This window comes from Dermacentor silvarum, chromosome 4, assembly GCF_013339745.2.
Source record: "Dermacentor silvarum isolate Dsil-2018 chromosome 4, BIME_Dsil_1.4, whole genome shotgun sequence".
NCBI classification, from domain to species: domain Eukaryota; kingdom Metazoa; phylum Arthropoda; class Arachnida; order Ixodida; family Ixodidae; genus Dermacentor; species Dermacentor silvarum.
The window spans coordinates 203,865,010-203,884,845 of record NC_051157.2 but is presented as its reverse complement, the minus strand read 5'-3'; positions in this window follow the sequence as shown (position 1 = coordinate 203,884,845).

Sequence of the window (19,836 nt, the reverse complement as noted above, 5' to 3'; positions counted from 1 at the left end):
TTTGCCTATTTTGGAGCTCTACGAGACCTCGTGCGACGCCGACTTCTCGATCCAGCAAAATGGTGAGGTTACCTTCGGCGATGGCCATATCTAGGTGGTTTTGAGGGCACTCAACAAGGACGAAGATGCTACTTCGAGGCGGTAACGTTACGCAGTCATCGACCAAGCGTAAATCCGTGCGATGATGTTCATCCTTAACATCAGAATCCGAAGAAACATTCTTCGAAAAAGTCACGAACAAGTCACGCAGATTAATGATCGCCCCATATTCCTGAAAAAAATCCATGTCCAATATAACCAGTCGAGAACACTTGGGCAGCACAAGGAAAGACGCTACGAAGGTCGAAGTATAAATTGTCAGTCTGGCGGTGCACCGTCCAATGGGTGACACGAGGTGTCCTCCAGCCGTGACCAGATGTGGGGCGTCCCACGCTGTCAGCACTTTGCGTAATCGATTGGCCAGCGAGGCACACATAACCGAGTGATCAGCTCCCGTATCGACAAGTGCAGTCACCGGATAACAGTCGACGGAAACAGTAATAACAGCAGAAGCTATTTTGGCGGTTTCGAAGGAAGGCGTCAGCGGTACGTCGCGAGGGGGTGGCGTCGGCGGAGGATATTTGACGGTTCGCATGACAGCGGCCTCACCCCCGGAGGTCGCCGTTTTGAGCTTCCGCGGCGCGGGCTTCCGCCGGTGACTCCAGTGGAATCAAAGGCGGGTCGAGCGCGGTTTGGTGATGTGTGTCGACGAGGTGACGGCGACCGCGACTGTCTTCGCTGTGGGACCGGAGGAAGACGGTTGCTTTCCAAGTACTCCTCGATTTCCTGTGGGCGTTCGCCATAGCGCGGGCAACGGGCGTCCGGATGGTATCCCCGCAAACCAATCCGTCGGTAATGGCAGTCGCGATAGAAGTGTCCAGCCTCCCCACAGTGATAACACAACGGACTGTTGTCGGGAGCGCGCCATACCGTTGACTTCCGCGGACTAGGACGAAAGTCTGATTGGAGAGTCGTGCGGTGGCTTGGGCTTGGGAAGCGTCGAGGAGGCCCTGTAGGTGGATGCGGGAAACGGGCCGTCGACGGCGTAGAAACCCGAAGAGCATCGGCGTACGAGAGCGTGGGAGGTTCGGTTCGCGTTGGTGGCGCGGGATGAACCACCTGCCTGATTTCCTCCCGAATGACGTCCGTAAGAGCCGCGGCACTCGGAGTTGCCGATCCATAATACTTCTGGAGTTCCTCTCGAACAACCTGCCGTATTAGTTCGGTAAGGGACTCCCTGTCATCCCTTGCAGGTACAAGCGAGCATGCCGTAGTCATGGTGGTCTGGCGTTCATACTGCGATAGCCGCTGCCGAAGCATGCGCTCCATGACTGTTGCCTCACCGTCGAACTGAGACACCGTTGTAGGAGGACACCGCAAAAAGCTGTTCTTTTACGCCTCGCATTAACATGCGCACCTTCTTGTCTTCTGGCATTAGTGGGTCGGCCCGACGGAACAATCGTGTCATGTCTTCCACGAACATGGCGACGGTTTCGTTCGGCATTTGGAACCTGGAAGATAGTGCCTGTTCGGCTCTTTCTTTCCTTTCTGGGGTACTGAAGGCGTCACGAAGCAGGCGGTAAAACTCCTGCCAGCTGGTAAACGAAGCTTCGTGGTTCTCGCACCATAGCCTTGCCGCGTCTAAAAGGGAAAATTAGACGCTCTTCAACTTACGGCGATCATCCCAGTCATTAAAGGTGGCGACCCGGTCGAAATGGTCTAACCAGTCTTCTACGTCCTCAAAGGCGTCGCCGTGGAACGGGTTAGGCGTGCGAGGCGCGTTGACAATGCAAGGTACAGCAGCATTTGGGATCTCCTCGGTTTGGCTTGCGGTTGTTGTTGCCATCTTCCTCGCAGAGTTTGCCAGGGGACTGTACTGCGGTGGAAGACCTTGGAGGCGACGGCTGCTTCGATGGATTTCTGCAGTCTCTGAGGTACTGGCGTTGGTAGCTTCTGGTTCATGACCAGCAGGCATAGGGCGTATGTGTACCCAGCACTTCCACCAGTTTGTCGCGAGAGCAAAAGGCAGGCAGTCAGTTCCGAGCGAACGGCTGTTTACGGTTTTGGCCGCAGCAGCCAACAACACTTCTTCGTCCTCGTTCTCTAGCGTTACTAACGCGTGGCAATATTGCGATTTACGAATTTGAGCTGGTGAGCTTGTCAGGCGGATCCCCTTGGAATGAATTTCCAGAATGACACCAGTTTGGATATATGCGCCATCAAACTCGCCGTAAAAATGCACTGTTGTTACACTTACTTTGTTACCAAAATGCTGTTTTATACATTCAAGCACAAAAGTAACTAAAACGCCCATGTATTTCGTCCACCACTTTGGGCAATAATATCTCGAAACTGGTGTTATCCTGGAAATTCATTTTAGGTGGATGCGTCTTGCAAACTCACCGGCTAGAATTCATATATTGCAATATGTGTCGTAAAATAATTAACTAAGAAGGTCATTAGTCAATTTTTGTTAATTATTAGAATATTAGTTTCAATTTCTTGTGTTACTAATGTCTGTTTCTTCGAATAACCAAGCTAAGCGATAAGAATTATGCTACCTGCTACAAGCGATTTTTAAAGATTTTCGTAAAGCCATATATTGCCGTAAAGTATATTGAACACCCAGTATATACAGGGTGTCCCAACGTTCTTGCAACAACACTTAAATATATGCAAATGCTACGTAGCTGGACAGAACCAAGGTAATGTTGTTTGCCGTCGCTTACAGATACTCAATTTTTTGCATTAGATAAATAATTAGATAATCATTATAATTATTATTCAATTATTAATAATTAGCTTCTTAGATATTATATTTCGATGAAAAGTGTCAATCAGAAAATTATAGAGCAACAGGAAAAACTCTCGATACAGCTTTCTGTTGCCCAATACGTGGTCATAAAAGTGTTTTTCCGAGCGTGAAAGCCCGCGGATACACGCATAGTGCCTCGAGCGGCTAGTTGTGCGGCAATTTTGCGTGTATTCGCGGGCTTCTTTCACGCTCGGAAAAAAAAGGAAAAAGAAAAAAAAGCACTTTTATGTTGCACGTATTGAGCAATAGAAAGCTGTATCGGGAGTTTTTAGTGACAGGAGCAACGAGTTCCATTTGTTCTTTAGACAGTACTTCCGGCTCACCTCCTGAGATGATCAGGAGGTGAAAATAAATCGAAAGAAATAGTAGAGTACAAACTTCACGAATTTCATTATAGATATGATATCAGAGCATAAGTTTAGCTATAGGTTGAGCTACTGAAGTGTCTGGAATAATTAGAATTAATTAGCTGAGACGACCGGGGACGCAATCCAACTAAATCAGAAAAATAGAATAAAAATTGTTCAGTTCAAAATTCATGACTTTCATTATAGATATGATATCAAAGCATAAGTTTTGTTGCAAGCTGACTTGCTGAAGTATCTGGGATAACTATACCTATAACTATAACTATAGTTGTATAGGATAACTATAACTATAATATATTCGTGCTCGACCTATTTTCGAGTAGATACGGCATTCTTTGAAAACGGTGTTATGGTTAATTACACGATAATAGGTCGCTTACTAGAAGAGATAATGAAGCTCAACGTTTTATTCTTTAAATTTCGCGCCCTAATACCTGCGCCGGTTCGTCAGTGTGACGTCACTGATTTCAAAGTATTTTTTCGCATTTCGGCCGCGCTGGCTCTGTAAAAGTACGCAATACTTACCATGTTCAGTCTCTGGCTCCTTTAGAACACAGTGTGGTCAATCTTTACGGTTAAAGAACTAAATGGACGCTAGCAGGCGATGTCAAAATCCATGACGTCATGGTGAGCTGGTGCAGGAACTTCAAGGCGGCGTCGCCACTCGTCTTTAGTGTTTTTTGCTTTTGTGGCTTAATAAACGTTTTCTTGCGCTCGAAGTGGTGTTTTCATATTGCACAACAGTAACTTTCTGATACAGAGGAAATCACTTTTCTCTTTAAGCCCGGCCTCCATGGGGCAAACTTTCACGGCTAACTTCACGCGGCCCCTCACCAGCGCGGCGGAACGCTAGCTTGCCGCCGCCGCCATGATTTCAGTGTTGCTAGAAATAGCGTGATTCGATTCGCAGTAAAATGTTGTGACAAAATAGTTTAGGACCTGCAAATGAACCATTATTCTGCTACTGAATCATATTGGTCGCGCATGGACGGCTGTGATCAGTCGATCATTGTACGCGATGCGCGCACCTGTTGTCGCCATGTTCGCTCTAGGCTCTTTGGCTGGCTAGCCGAGTAAAATGCGGCGGCAGGATGTCGGACGCGACCACACCCTGATTGGTCCGCGATGACAGCCTTCATTCGCCGCTTCGGCCGATCGGTTGACCGCCTGCGAACGTATCTAGCCCTCCTTGATCGATGATGAGCAGCCGCCGGCTTCCGGGCGGACGCCGCGCGCGGCCGTTCGTCAGTTTTTTTTCAAAATCGCTCCATGTGGGTCGGGCTTTAGTGTCATTTTAAGCATGACTCGCGTTATTCTTTTCTCTCTCTGCCCCCAAGGCGCGCAGCTGTGCTCCCTAAAGGGCGGCAGAAAATGGCGCCTCTTCATCTCTGCAATCACTCTGTTTCTCGATATCACCGCCATAACCTGCCCATTATGTCAATTTTTACAACATGTTTAGTCACATTTCGAAGTGACACCACTTGGAAATACGTCTTGCTTTTTTCCTTTGTTTCCACGCCTTGTGTACCGCCACCTTGTCGGCTTTTTTAAAGAAATGAAAAATACTTCGTTTTCTTTTCTAGAACCTATTGATTGCTCTATGGGGAAGTGCGCTGAATGTGAATATGCACCCAAAAAATGTGGCAACTATTGTTCGAAGCAATGCAGGAATACCAATATGAACGAAGAGCATGACGATGCAAGTAAGCGCTTGTCTTAATTTCGCATATTGATAAGCAATTTTCAGCCTCTTCTATGCTTATGGAGGTCACTGATGATTAAGTAACCTATCTCCTCTATCGCCTTTCAGGGATATCTGAATTACTTGAACGAAAAAAGCGTAAGTTATCGAAACAGATCATTTAATACAAAAGAGCTCTGCAGGCGTCAGCCTAAAAAGCTTTTAAGAAAGAGCATTTTAGCCTTGGGCAATACGCTACTGCTTCCAACTGTAGGACATTACAGCAGTTTTCTGCGTAGCCGCCACATTATTTATAAAACGAAGTATGGGAATCAGGCCCCTGTGAACTGCCCTTTTGTCTCTAAAATCTATCGACTTCTTAGAAAGTGGCGGATGACGTAAGGAGTCCGCCGCATTCTGAAGAAAGTACGAACTTGGGCTAGTTGGTGGATAGCTTTTGTTATCCGTGGCGCAATATGTTAGGAAATAAAAGACTAAACGCGCCTTTTCTGTCCGTTTGTTTTCTTTCCAAGTCTCTGTCGCGACAAATATCGACACCCATCATTGTGAATTCACAAGTGGTCTAAAATCAGCAGTTTGATGTTATATGAGAGAATTTTCTTTCTTTCAGTAAAATATGAACTGATCTGCGTATTCGAACGTATCAGCTACCCATACTGGATAAACGGCAACTATTGTACGTCATATGTTTACATAAGATTAGCTGCACTAAACCGCGGAGACCTAAACGATCGACCTGTGCAGTTTCAGACCTACTATTCAGAAGGTAAGTCCTTTAATAGCAATAACCTGTTTCTCAGCAAGCTGAAGTTACTACGCATTTCGCGGCCTTAATTTAGCGTCGCATTTCTGGTGGCAAAGTAAAAAAGCAGTTTCTGCAGTTATTAGCAGTTGCTTCTCTGTACACGCGCGAACAGCCACTTCTGTAACTGCGTAGTGCTCTGCGGTTGAAACGAGATAGATGTGCTTGTTGCGCCACAGGTGAGCGCTTGCGAAAGCGAGCTGACGCATCGTGGTATACGGTGAGGGTGGGAACATTTGTGAGGCATGGTGACTGCATCTGGTAGACCACCCTTCAGTGTTGAGTTCTTGGTTCATGCGATGGCTTCAAAACTGCGCTTGTGTGCCGTGCCGCGCCGCGCGAAGCAGCTCCCGCTGCTTCGCGCGGTTACAATACCCGATTACGAAGAATTTGAATGCGCATTTATCGCGATGTGTTATCATGGCGCACCATGCTTTGGAGCATAACCAAGGTGCTCGAGCCATATTTCGCGCTTAGTAAAGAAAGAAAGCAGAACGAGGACAGGTTTTATTAAAAAAGACAAAGAATAGCGGTAAATAAAGGCTTGCTTCGCTCTTCGTCTTATTTCCGCATGATCTCTCGTGGCTTCCGATTGTGATACCTAATACTTTGTCCTGTCTCCTCGAGCGGCCACGACAGCTGCCCTCCGGCGTGGAAGACTGTTGAAGAGGTTGGAGACTATGTTTGTATTTGCCTGGAGATTCCACTCGACCTCTACAGCTGCCCACAGGTTACCGACTGAAGCCCGTTGCAGCAGTCGATGAGACATTGACTTTTTGATGGCGCCCCAGATGTTTTCTATGATATTCATATCTTGTAGTGGCCACTCCAGTGCCATAATGCCTCTTTCTTGCATGAGGCGGGTTCCTGACGCCGCCGTGTGAACCATGCTTCTGTCCTGTTGGAAGTAAAAGAAGCCGCCTGGAAAGCGCCCGTTCAAAGCGTAGGGGAGCAGGCAGTTGTCTATTAGATCCCCGTGTGCACCGGTATTGAACCATCCTTCATGTCTCACCAAGGGCCCCAAGCCGTCTTTCGATACGGCTCCCCAGTCGCTGACGGCGCAGCGGCCGCTGCTGGCCACTCTCGCTCAAGGCTTGCTCCTTCAAACCTGAGAAAAAAAAACAAGAAAAAAAAAACGATCCTTTGCTATCGATATGTTGTACTTCAGTTGCGATATAGGAAGTTCAAGACAGAAGGGCGCAGAGTTAAACCATCGGTTGTGAATGATGGAGCATTCGTTTGACGGCATGCAAATGTGCACCACGTATTTCGCTAGCCGATTGCGCTGTATTGAGAAGAGACTAGGACAGTTGCTTAGAGAAAGGAGCAAAATGAGACAGGTGGAAAAGGCAAAGAGAATACCTAAAGAAGCTGTCATGGTTTGATAAAAAGTCACAGGCCTGCGCGGCACACGCAGCACAATCACAGCGTAAGCTGATGGAGCGGCTCAAGAAATGAAGTGCGGTAATGCAGTGCCGTAAGGAACATCGTATATCCACGGCCTATCACACCGTTTAAAGAAAATAGGTCAACGTGCGAATGTTAGGGTTGTGTTCTCAGCATCTACAAAATTGCACTGTCTGTGCAGACTAACCAGACCAGGCCTGTCTGAGAAGCGCGTGTGCAAAAAGAAACACCAGTACCCGTTTGTTGAATGCGGGGAAGCAATTGTGTACAACGTTCCTTTAAAGGGTGGAAAAAATTACGTGGGACAAAGCAGAAGGTGCCTCAACGAGCGTTTAAAGGAACTCCGGTATACTGTAGCAGAAAAGCGGGGTGGGTTCCTTAACGCTCACTGCAGGCATTGCAAGTGGACTGATGCCGGATGAAGGTGACCGCTCGACGTGTGCTCCAGCATACAGAGACTGCTCCATCGTGGGAAGAGCACGAGAAAGATTAACTCGCGAAATTAACGAAGCAGAAATGATTGATGGGCTCGGGGATAACTGTATTCCACAACCATCCATTGCCCTTTCCCGCAAATAGTTAGCTTACCTGCGTAATGGTGTGTAAGGTATTTTTTGTAAACGGCGCATGTATGATGATGTATGCGAAACAGTTGTATATATGTGTGGGTCCTTTGCTCAAAATAAATATTGTTCCAAGTTAGCGCCTGTGTGTGTCACCTCTTCATTCGTCCTTGTATTTTCATTGCGCTATAAGCCTCGCGGCTCAAAAGTAGCTCCAATTTTAGCACCACGCGCAACAGGGCCTTCGCGGCAGTCTGTTGGCCTCGTTTTGACTAGAACGATCTGAACTGTCCGCCTGGCGCGACGGCGAGCTGCGGCTTGCAATGCTCTCTGCACAGCAGTCTACTGAGCCCGATCAAGTCTTACAACTGCAAATTACATCTCGGACACGCCGCGTTTGCAGGCACCTTAACTAGACGGCGCCACCATACTGGCGGAGGGTAGGCAGCTCGGGATCGCGTTGATTGCGCGCCTCGACTGAATCGCATCTCGTCGTCTGCGCCTACGCACGCTGCGTTTGCAGGCGCCTCACCTAGATGGCGCCATCATACTGGCGGAGGCTCGGGTCGTCTGCCCCTGCACGCTAGCCCTATAGCGCATTTTTCGCTGCCTGATAGCAAGCGCTTGCGTGGCTCAGTGGTAGAGTATTTGCCTCTCACGCAGTGGGTGCCAGTTCGATCCCAGCGGGAATCGGGTACTTTTTTCGCATTTCCGGTGATAGCGGTTACGGCGGTGTACACCGTCGGCGGCTGCATCATCGCGAACCGAAACGGCTATTGGAATGAGTTACGCTGGAATAATAAGTAGGAAATGCTTACCGAAATGAAATTCACTGCATCTCCAAAAAGCCCGCATTGTCTAACTAGCCCGATAAATTGTCTAAGAAAAGCAATGTATACGCTTGCAATCACTAGATTATCGTAACTCAGCTTACCCTCTCATGGTACTCTCTGATACTCGCGATTTTTCACCCTATGAATTTCCGATGGGGCATAATGCCTTCTTTTCTCACACCTCTAGATGCGTTAGTGCTGGTCCCATCTGGTAGAGAAAGTCGATTTGTCGGAAAATATAACATTGCTCCTGTCATGCATAGTTCAATCTTGGTGCTCCTGGGCAAATAGGAGGCGTTTTGCCTTGTTCAGGCCTGAAAGCAGTGGCTTCCTCGCCGGAACACGGCTGTGGAGGTCACCTTCATGCCGACGGCGTCTTATCGCGGCCGTGCTTGCGTTTCGTCCGAGATCATTTTCTATCTGCTTCGAGGTCACAATCGGGTCCCGTTTCGCTGCATTCAGGATGCGTTCGTCCTCCTCGGCTTTCGTTGCTCTCGGCCGGCATCCCCGGAGTAGGTTTTCAAGGCGGCTTTTGGCGCGGTATGCATTGACAATACTATTCACAGAGAAATACGCGAGGTCTGTGACTCTCACAATCTCTTCCTGCGATATGCCTCTGTCACACATTGCCACAATTTGAATGCGCTTCGCAAACGTTATGCCTGGCTTGGCTGATCCGGAATGACGATCACAGGAATAGCTTCGCCCATTTATGACAATCTACACTCCAATAAGACTGATAAAGATGGGCGTCACCTTCTGTCATCGAAACTATTAGGTAAAGCTAGCGATAATCGGTCGCACTAAAGAATTTATTTACACAGGTTCGAAGCATCGCTCGCATTATCAGAGGGCAGCGGGCCGGGCGTCATGCGTCATCTTCTCAAGGAAGGCTTGTCGAGGACTACTTGTGGCCTTGGGTATGTCTCTAAAGCCGATTTATATTGCAAGGGCAGACAGGGATTCTGTGCTGAACAACGTGCTGCCAGAATCTTTCCATGGAAGTGTTTCTGGCGGCTTCTCGGCCACCGCACCCTTCATATTTGATTTCATTTATTTATTACAGCGAAGCTGTTAAGGGCTCAGTCTCCGACAAAACTCTCATTGGCTCGAGCATTTTTGTTTCGCACTTCTAATATTTCAGTCTCAGAATATTTAACATAAAAGGCACGCCCTGCTGGTGTTCTGTTTCATGACGATTGTTTATGGGCTGTCATTTTCAAAATTCTGAGGAGCTGTATAAACTTAGACATGTAGCAGAACCAGCAACGGGCAGAACTGTTGTCGACGGCGGTGGCGTTTTGCCCGCGTTCGCACCAAACGCGCACGGCGTTCGTGAAGTGTTTATGAAGAACGTGTCAACCTTGGCCATACACCCTATCCCGGTGTACCGTAGCGATCATAAGGCCACGGTCCCTGGGGTGACTAAATAAATTAAAACCACAAAATCATATATATTTCTCAGTTTTTAATAGTTCGATTAGCCATTTACACCATCACATCCTAATAGTCATAATTGGAAATGCATAAATCCCACCATAGTACAGCTTCGCTGGTCTTCCATCTCCACCCCAGTGGAAGGGCTGGCAGGTTTTGCAAGTGCGTTGGTGGCGTGGAGCAGAAGTATAGCATAGAGCTTCTAATCTGAAGGCCGTAAGTTCGAATGTTCCTCCAGTCCACTACATTTTCAGGAATGGAGTAGCGCCTGACACCGGCAAAAAATATTGCCGAGAGCTAGTGGGGCTATACTAATGTGATGATTAGGTTCTTTATAGAGTGATAGGAAACGCATCCAAGGTGTTGCGCCTTGGTGCTTCCAATAAAAGACCAGGCTGGCTGCAAACCACACGAAAGGAAAAGATTATCAATAGAAAATTATACTCTCTTATATACACGGACTAGGAATAACACAGCAAATAAATTATAAAGACAGTTATGGCACGAGATACACGGATAAGTTCAAGAACAAAGCTAGAGTTCACTAAGATAGCTAGGGGCAACAAAACAGCGGAGGTCATGTGCAAGTAAAGCGTGCGTTCACCAGTTATAGGCGGGGGTGGTGGTGCAGAAGTCCATGTTGGGATGGCACTAGCGAAACGAAGCCTGGGGTCGGATGAAGGGAGCATGTCTCGACCCAGCTAGCACAAAAGCGATAGAAAACTGCTTCCATACCGATTCGCCAAGACTAAATGAACGTCTGAAAGACGCACTAAAAAATCCGTGCAGTCCGTTTAGAAGGTGATAAACGGTCGTATATCGTTGCTAATGTCCGGCGGATATGACTATTGCAAGAAGTTCTAGAATCCTGCTTAAAGTAGTTTCGAAAAATCCTGTCTTGAAATGGGATTTTGTAAGACCATTAGAAGCATTTAAAAAATAGAGATTGAATCCTGCTACAATCAGGATTTTGACATCCGTTTTTTTTTCACCCTCCCCTCTCGCGCCCCCCTCGTCTCCCTTTCCTTCCCTCTTCCCATGCCCCTGCGGCGTTTCGTCGGCCGGCGGCATGCAGGTTTGCGCTTGTGCAATACACGAAACACATACAGCAATAACATTTTTTATTGCAAAAAGTAAACACGACTACACAAGCTAGCAATCAACATTAAATATGAGTGCCTCCGGGTAACGTCCATTACAGGTATCGACCTTGATAAACCTGGTTTCGAACAGGCTGCTGGGCTGTAGCTCCTTAATTCAGCAGGTCTTCTTACTGCAAAAACATTAAGCACGTGTAAATCGTATGTTAATTGAAGTACACTTTTCTTAGTGAACGTATAGTTTTTCAATGCATTGGCAATAAGCACTGCATTATATCTTGGCAATGGGCAGCACTACAATATATTGGTCCAAGCACACAGTTTTCGAGCATTCCACCTTTATTAACATGGTTCTAACATTAACCGATCACAAGTGAAATTCCCTTCTGTTGCCTTGAAGACATACTTTACATCTAACTGAAGGTGTTGCATGTACAATCGCCAACCAGTGTAAGTGTCGGCTATTTTGCTAGCTTTCAGGAGGCTGTTGTCTTGACTAGTTGGCGACTGGTAGATGACAGCAGCCTCCTAAACACGTGCGAAGTAGGTGCCATTAGCATTCAAAGAAAGGAATAGATAATGCATTTCTGATAATGTTGTACGAGAAAAGAGGTAAGTGTGGCTCTGCAAAGGCACAGCTTCAGTGTGACAGCATTGTTACACCACCGCAATTTTATTTGCCACAGATGACATAGCCAACTCAGAAATGGTGCAGGCTTGAGCATATACCTAAACACCAGTCTATCAAACACATCGCATACTTCAAATTGAGCAAATATATTGCGATTCCTTAAAAAATAAAAGACAGCAGACGAGCGCAACCTTAAGTAACAGCGACTATTTGCAGAACGGCTGCTTCAAGCATATACAGTAAGAACTTCAGTTGCTGTAATTAAACCATTAAAATGTTGCACGCCTATGACGTGCCTGTTTGAAAACCTCCACACAATAACATTGCCAAGCACTTGTAAAGAATTTTTTTTACAAAAACAGTGAGTCATCCACACACAAGGTGGGAACATAAGCCGTAATTTTCCACCCAGTTTCACTAGCTTTGACCTTGGTGACATAATTATAGTTACGCAATGGGTTAAAGGTTAAGCTCGTGCAGTTTATATATCAATTATGATCTAGAGTGCTTGCATATGCAATTTATTGCTTACACCGAAATGAGCCCACACACTAAAACCCACACATGGCGCGCGGCGACGATTTCATCGCCGTTGCACTTTATACGGATTATCACGGCGACGACGACGGCGGCAAAAATGCGCTTGGAGTGCCCATATAATTTCTATCGCAATAAAAGAAAAAGAACCGCGGCGTAAATTTCTCTCTCTTAAATGGCATGGTCGCCGTTACGTCGTCGCGCCGTAACACGCGTGTTCGAGTCGATGTCTCAACGCTGCGGCTGCGACGCAGAGGAGCTACGACGGAGGCCTAGTCCCGCCAACGAAACTGCTCACAACCGGCCAACGCTCGCTTCAACGGCAGGAAAAGAAAGGGAGAGGGTTAAGCTGGCGCCGGGCCGGCGGCGGGCGCGCACGGAGACAGTCGAAGGTGGGGGAGCTACGAGGGAGTTGAGAGGGAGAGTGAGGGGAGCCACCGAAGCGACGGGGTCACCTCTGCTCAGCCAAATCCGCTTCCCTGACGCCGTCCTCCCTCACCTTTGACGTGTCCGCGCGCGCCCGGCGCCGCCGTGCTGGCGCCGCCCGCTCCCTACAGCATCGTTTTCTGCGAGCGTTGCTCGACGTGGGCAGTCTCGTTAAAGCCCTTGATCTTGAAAGTAGCGACACTCTCCTCCACGCGCGCGCTTTCCTCCTCAATTCTCCTCGCCCGCCATCTGCGCGCGCTGCGCACGGCACGCTATTGCGCCTGGGCTCCCGCGGACGGGCCGCAGAATTCGATGGAGGCGCATTATTTTGGGCCAGTTGCGCGCCCAAGTGGCGTAGAATATTTTGAAAAATGGTGATAACAGCATGGAGAATGCTGAAGGCAACGTTTATGATGAGGTTGGTTTCATCTTAAAGCCGTATGAATGACACACACACTTATGTAAAATGAGCTTTGAGTTACTCCAGTTACTCCAGTTATTTTTTTCTGCCACATGATACGCTGCTTTACTTTGTGCCTCTGGTCTAGTATTCCTTGTGGCAAATCGCTCTGTGTTTGGAAGTTTTTTCTTGTATGTGCACGCATGTGCACCGCAGGTATTATATTCAGTGTGCCTTCTTATAATGAATTACTGGCGAGAGCATCGTCCGTCCATGTGTTTGTCTCAATGTCAAAGTAGCTTTTGCGCTGTGGTTTCTGCATTGAATAGGACGGTTGCACAATTTCAGTGCGATGAAGCGGTGCCGGCAGCCACTCATCACCCACAATAACAGAAGCTGAGGAAAGGTATTTACAGATTATTCTTTAGGCGTCGGTGTCAATGAAGCTTAAAAAACATTCGGTATACCTATGGGAGATGGCATTCTATATTTTTAGGCAAAAGATACGCCTCTGGAAAAGGTATTTTGATAGTTCACACCAACATACCGTTAAATTAAGTAGTAGGATAGTTAAAATTGTGATTTTGATTAGACATCAGAAAAACATTTATCACACAAAAAACAAAAAGAATGGTCAGTAAGATGCTTTATTTTCGTGCATGCGCAAAAAACCTTATTTGACAAGATACGGATAACGTAGAAGAGTATCATTTAATATTCAGAATGAGAAACAATGCCAGTGTACAAATATGCCATGCAGTACGGATGGCAGCTGAGAAAAAGACATGCCCAAGAAAACAACAGTAGTAACATTACGCCATGGCACAAACCTACACCGTTTAATACATGATAAAGCAGTATCAGTGCGGCCGAAAGTTGACGGGCAATTCGTTCTTGCGCTAAGAGCTTGTCCTTTCCAAAAAGCGGCTCTGTTGCGATCAAAACGACACTCCAGGTGTAAGAGATACCACGTTTTCTTTTTAGCCGAGCCACTATTTGCAAAGAATATGCCATGCGCGAATGCTCAGAAGATTCGTTTCATACTGGGCGCGCATGCTCAATCGAGTCCTTAATTTTAAGAGCTCTATAGTTGGATACAGCCCAAGAACGAAGTGGCAAACACCCCTCAAAGCGTGTCTTCCAACCAAGGGTATCGACCGTTTGTCATGACGTCCTGCTTAATCCCCTGTGACATCGCAGTTGGCTGGTACGAGCTTCTTCGAAATGCCATTAACCGCAACATCATTACTATTGGCCGCTGCCACTTACCGGATTGAAGGTAAATGAGTAAAAAGTTTTGAGTTCTGTCCGAGTGTAGTTGATGAAAAGCGCAAGTGACATTTACAAAATAGTTGTATATGTGCAGTGAACATTGGTGAGCTTGGCTTCATATGCCTCACAAAAAGCTTTCTTAACTGGTGTAAGTGGCGTAGCGAGTCTGACGTTTGACTGCTAAGCATTCTTCGAAGGCTTAGGTAAGGCATTTGACTTAATAGAGGCAGCTGGAGCCCCTTTACGTCTTCCATAGTCCGTCACCACCACATCACTTCATGGTAGAAACGGCAACACGCATACCAATACTTTGCGCAAGCCATCACGATTTCCTTGCGGTATCGTAAAAACTGCATGGCCATCATCACGCTTCTTGCTGCAGTTATATGCGCAGCAGCGCGGCATAGCGCCAGCAGACAGTGCTCGAAACAGCGTGCAATGTTAGCGCGCGACGTTCTCTATACGCCGAGCCAGCCGAGCTGAGGCGCAAAATGGCGCGAACGAAAAAGCAAAACACAAGCAAAACGCAAGCTCCGCTCGTTTCCAAGCACAACGGCAGGGAGACCAATCATCGTGCAGGAAAACGCGCCCAAGGCCGTCTGTCGCGGAGGGGACACGCGAGGGGCGAGAAGGAGGCGAGGAGGTTGCACGCCGGCGGCAAAGTACAAAGAGTGGCGGTACTTTCCTACATCAAGGGACTTTAAGTCTCGTGGCCCCTACACGCCATCTGCTTGCGCGCCGTGATATCTAACGACTCCATTCGTACGTCGTGCTGTGGTGCACGAATACTTCAGAAATAAGTCTTTCCTTTAATTAGAACAAACTTTCGGGCTCCTTCGAGTTCGAATTATCGAGATACGACTGTATATGTATCACGCTGAAAATTTAATTCGTACGACTTTAATATGAAATAACAGTTACCTGGGTTCTTGGAGTTCAGGAGTTTCGTGGTGGCCCTTTGGGCGGCGGCGTTTTCGTCTGCCCATTTGGCACCTGTAGAGGGTACATGATCGGTGTCTTCACCCTCACGCGCCTTCTCTCTTGCATGTAGGTATGTGCCTGCATAGTAAGTTACAAAAAAACTCTTTATTGTTATGCTGATAAACTCGGAGTATCTATGTTTATAATGTAACAGCAGTGCCTATTACAACTGTATATTGGAATTTTTCTTTTTTTAACAGAATTTTGTTACTGCACAGACTTGCAAAAAGAAAACGCCAGTGCGACCTCAAAATTTATTTGTTGCATGACTGAAGCCAAAAAATGTTAGGTATCCTAAAAAAAGATGCTGTAAATAGCTACACTGTCGGATTATGTTACAAAAAACAAGGCAACAGTGCACTACATGCAGGGTGTTTCATTTAACTTCAGCCAAACTTTAAAAATATGCAAGTGCCACGTACCAGGACAGAACCAAGGTAATGTTGGAGATACTCAGATTATTTTTTGCATTCCGCCTAGTTAGATAATTAGTTCTAATTAATTAACTTCTCAATTACTATAGTTAGATCGAAAGTGTCAATGAGAAGATTGTAAAGCAACATGAGAAACCCCTGATACCGCTTTCTGTTTCTCAATATGAGCTACATAAAGTGTTTTTACAAGTGTGAAAGGTGCCTGCCAATACACGCAAACTGCCTCGAGCGGCCAGTCGTTCGGCAGTTTTGCGTGTATTCGCGGGCACCTTTCACGCTCGGAAAAACACACGAGTGATCTCGCACAAGAGCGTTGACGGAAGAATGCTGTGGCTACGCGAAGATCGTAGCACGTCTAATCATTCTGCGCCAAACGGGAATGTCATCGTCTTCCTAACGATCAATGGTCAACGAAACGTCGCAGAGGTAATTTTAGACAGCTTTGGCAAACCTGAATACGCATACAATAAAAGAAACGTACGCAGACGTAAACATGCCTCTTAAACAATATTAGAGATTGCAGTTAAAATCAAGGCGCTTTCATTGAAAAACTTCATTACCGCCTAAAACTTCCACCTAAAACTCCCGCCTGAAAACCGTAAATAATTAAACACGACAGGTGTCAAAGTGGCCGTGACTACTTACGTGAGCAAAGAAGATGTGGAAGGCAGTCTGGCGCTCCGCAGTTCATGAACGAATACGCATCAGGAACTTAACGGCTGGTCCTGACAAAAATAACGGTCAATGTAACGGCGGGTTCAAAAGTTACGCAATCTGGAGGGAAGCTGCGCGGAGAGCGCAGTCCGCTTGGCTGCTCAGACTGCGTCGGCGCAAGCGATGACGCCGATGAGCCGTCGCGCCACTCCTCGCTTTGTCAGGTAGCCGCTATGACACGTCACGGCGCTGCATCCTCTTGCGACACACGCTGCTGCAATGCAGAAAAATACTCAGTGTGGCTTCGTACTCGGTACCTGAAGCACAGAAATGCTAGCTAATTTAACTAAGAAAATACAAAATGCGGCTGCTACCATAATGCTAGCGCCACCTTACAAAGATAATTTGAAATAACAAAAGTCGAACTTTTTAATGCCTCATTCTTGGCACTTTGCGGTAGGTAGGTAGGTTCCTAACTCGCTTTATAATACAAACAAGTGATGTGCAACATATAATGGAATCGAACTTCTGCCGTGGGTCACAGCAGCCGGTTCTCTAGCAACTAGACTACGGTGTCTTTTTCTTCCTTTCGGTCAAAGTAAAACAGGTTAACCAAACAGACAAAACGAAAACTGCGACAAACAATATCAAAACATTTTACAGTTTGAACCGTCAGTCCAACTTGGCTGACATTGTCATTTAACATTCTCTGAGCGTTGTCAAGGGATCTACCCTCGACAGCCACTCAGGAACACAGCAATCATGCGTTCTAAATTTTCCTTCACAGAAAAATGGCAATATTCGCCAGGAGGGACAGATCGCGTTGAAGTGTATCGAGGACTGTTCAACAATGTCCTCGCGTCGATGACAAAATCAACGTCGAAAGTGGTGCTTAGTTTCCGGAGAAGTTCAGAAACTGGGACAAGCGGAATTCGGTGACTTGTAACCCATCATAGCCATCCTTGAAATTCCACACATTTACGTGGACAAAGACTTGCCTGATTTTCTGCAGATGATGATGCATAGTCCGAAGAACCTCCATTTTCGATGCCCGCGCTCATAGGAGGGTCGTTTTGTGGAACAAAATATTATCTAGAAATGTCTTGCGTGTGTGCTTCTGCATTTTCTCCTTTCAAGGCAAGGTCACTTTCGTGAAAACTGTCCTCGGATTGAGCATCCTCATGTGGCGAGGATACTTCACTAGAAGCATGGTTACTATATTCATTAACCTACCATGATACTTATTGGACGGTACTCGTGGCAACAGGACTGGCAGATATCGGTTCGTCATTAACTCTACGCCTCTTCTGACGGTCTGAAAGGTCAGCGTAACTTTTCTTCTTTATTGTGGACTTCATTATGAGCATAAAGAGCAAGCAGCTGCCCCTTCAGTGCTCACTCACCACAATGCAAACACCCGCGCCAGGGTTGATTGCACTCTCTTCTAACAGGGCGAAGCAAAAACAAAAACCAATGTCCGTTTTTCCCGCCAAAAAGCGGAAGAAAACAACAACAAAAAATCAATAATTGTAGGCCGCTAGAACAAGCGATTTTAAACGTCTTCTAAAATCTGCCTTATAGCAAGATTTTTCCATCCCAATTGAATCCTTCTCGATGTTGACTTCTTCAATCTAGATTTTTGACGGTCAAGGCGAAATATCCATGAATAAGAATGATTATATCTCTTTTGTGCTAGCTGGGGAACGGTCGACGTGTCGCTGGCTGAACAAGGTCTTGCCGTTGAGAGGAGGTCAGATACGGTTGTCTCGAGCTTCTCCTCCAGCAGGTCCGCTGTGATCGAGTGGAAGGCCTAGGCATTCAGGCCCAGTCACCTGGCAGCCCACTCTTCCGCGCCTCGTCGTCCAGCTTCCGGAGAGCGCTCACTGTTGAGAAAACTGCAGCCTGCGGTGGGAAGACGCCGGTTCGTCGGCACTTGCAGAGCCGGCCAGGTAGAGGCCTCGTGAGCCCGGGTCCAAGCACCCGTCAAGCTCATACCTCTGCACCCTAGCCGCCTTCACTTCTTCCAACTGCCGACGTGTCTTCTCTCTCTTTCATGATAATGATGATGATTTTATTCTCTTCCTCTTCTTTTCTCATAGTGTCTCGTGGACTTTTCTTTAGATGTTTTTTTCTTGCATCGCCTCGCGCACTTCACATATCACAATAGCCCCCCTTTCAAAGTTTTTTTTCGTCAGAAAAAAAAACGTGTACGTGCGGGAGGTGCATTTCATTGCCTTAGACACTGGACATCTGGGTAACACCTATCATCCTTCTGCACTGTAGTGATACACCTTTTAGTACATGCCAACACAGTTCCTATTATGACAGACACAACTAACAGACAAGGGAAGCCTTACGCAACTGAAACCAAAGTGCCACCCTTTTCGCAAGTGCATTGGTGACTGGTCTTAACCATTCTCGAAAGGCAAATTCAGGCCCCGCAATATTCTCAGCCTAGGCCATTCAACGGAGATCTCGAAAATCAAGATACTTCCTGTAGCTTCTTTCGATGAGGGCTGAGAAGCGTTTCTCTTAAGCCAGCATTCAAGAGAGCCATTTGCAAATTCTTTTCGCAGGAAAAAAAATACACGCTGTCACCAAGTAGCACACCTAGCTGGGAACAAATTACTGTGCTTGCTGAATACTGAGGGCTTGTGCTGAAGAGCACGGTCAGTCAATTTGATATGGGTAATACGATGAATAGCAGCCAATGACAGGGCTCCACCCGTGACTGGTTTCGCCTTTATCTTTAGCCTGCCATTTTTCACTTTAAGAAGTGCACCAGTTTCTTCTATTATGGTTTGGTACGTTTGGCCCTCTGTCTTCAGTCCGCCACAGTTCAAGTCTGAACCGCCTTGTTCAGTATGAAAAATAGTACCTACGGTAACTGCTCTCTCGCAGTTATACGTCAACACATTCACATTGCTCAATGGTAACATTTGCTTATTCTCACTACCGGCTGTAGTTTTCTCGTTAGCTGTCATCAAAACACTTTTGTCAGATAAATATTTTAACACGTACATTTGTGAGTGCTCGGTTTGATGAAACTAGATCATTAATTTTCCGTTCTGTTTGTTCATCCGTGTTGTGCCCGAGTTCAACAATTGGGACCACCTGCTTTAGACAAGGAACTTTGATGGCTTCCTCCTCGTCACCACAACAGGAAGTTATGATTGACGAGAGAATGTGCTCTGCCTCATCAAACTTACGGCGCAATTGCAGAATGCGCTCTTCTCTCTCTTTTATCTCGTTCACAAATTCGAAAGGAACATCCTTTCCTTGCTCCAGTGCTTCTAGCTTAGACTGAACCCACGACTTTAGATCCGTTCCGGTGAATCCCATATTTATTCCGATTTGTCTCAACTCTTGCTCGGCCAGTTTTAGTCGCAACCCCAGTATCCGTGTCTCTAATTCCAACTGCGATTTAGCAGCCTC